The 1,341-nt window shown below is 34.1% G+C and overlaps 1 non-coding gene across 1 annotated transcript; it reads left to right on the top strand.

Moving 5' to 3' along the window:
* Window positions 1-513: 513 nt before the first annotated feature.
* On the top strand, window positions 514-587 carry TRNAR-UCG (transfer RNA arginine (anticodon UCG)). Its single transcript has one exon. It is a non-coding gene; the product is annotated as a tRNA-Arg (tRNA).
* Window positions 588-1,341: the final 754 nt, after the last annotated feature.

Here is a 1,341-nt window from a genome sequence, read left to right as displayed (position 1 = left end):
TGTAGTTCCCTTTCTCCTCGGATTTGATTTATTTATGAATCTCTATTTTCCTAGGATTGGAAGCTATTTTTAGTATATTTGATTCTTGCACTTCATTTTTCTTTGAAAATATTTTTCTAATGATTTTATATCAAGTTTAGATTATTTTTGTAAGTTAAAGCAAAAGCACTAGTTTAACTTGATCCTTCTTTTCTTGGAAGCCAAAGACTGAAATGTATCATTTATAATAAAATTCAACTTCTAACTAAACACGGGAAAAAAGTATAAATTGATCCCTCTTCAACTAAAAGCTAAAAACTAAAAGGTACTCATCCTACCAAATCTTTACTTATCACTTAAAGATATTGAAGTTTGACATTTGACAAGACTTTATATTGCGAATATTGAGAACCATTTAACTCTTTTAGTGTGATAATTATAAAATAAGACTAGCTATGTTTTGTGTAGGTATCTCGAAAAGGTATTAATTGGAAAACTTTGATAAATTCTAACTATAATGAGTCTCAATAACCAGGCCGCATAGCGCAGTGGATTAGCGCGTTTGACTTCGGATCAAAAGGTCGTGGGTTCGACTCCCACTGTGGTCGGTAGGCTTATTTGACAGCTTTACCCCTGAACTCTTTACATTACAAGAGCGAATGGAATTCGATGACAGCCTTTTTCCACCTGAACTTTTCTCAAATGTCTCGAACATTTCCTCGCAATATTTGATGTCGCAGAATTCCTAAGGTGAAAAAGCGAAAAATTTCCTCTAGGGTTTCAAGTTTCTGAATTCAAATACTCAGTCCGATTTAGACAGCTCTCGCTTTCACATAACACACTATAAAAAAGTAACCAACCTTTTCAATGGATTTTCGCATTTATCATTTGCCAGTGCAATTCCGTGATAACCAGATCTTTCGCTTCAAGGAATCACATTGCACAACTGATGTGCTTCCATTCTGCCACGGTATTGAACTTGCTGCAATAATCTTTCAGCCTTTTCACTTTTCTTCGCCGGAGGTTTCTAGCTAAGCTTACGTTGCGAAGTTTTCGAGTGACTCAATTCGTCGAAACACTACTCTTATCTTCAATGTAAGGAGGGGACATGCAACCTTTCCGTATAAGATTCATTTAGAAAAAATACAACCTTTCTCTAAAAGACTCATCTAGAAACAAGAGGTCCACCAATCATCTAATGCCAACAAAATTCTAATTGCAATATTAAATCTCTGCCCTACATAAAACTTTATGTCAACAAAATTCTAATTGTAATACTAAATCTATGAGTTCTCCTACGTAAAACTTTCATTGAACACAAAAAAGACTAATTCCAATTCATTGTTAACAAATTTCCTATGA

The sequence above is a fragment of the Cupressus sempervirens genome, chromosome 7 (genome assembly GCF_028749045.1).
Source record: "Cupressus sempervirens isolate cs-2001-9-10 chromosome 7, ASM2874904v1, whole genome shotgun sequence".
NCBI lineage: Eukaryota > Viridiplantae > Streptophyta > Pinopsida > Cupressales > Cupressaceae > Cupressus > Cupressus sempervirens.
Note: the sequence above shows the minus strand (reverse complement) of the source record. Positions and strands in the feature narration are given on the sequence as shown.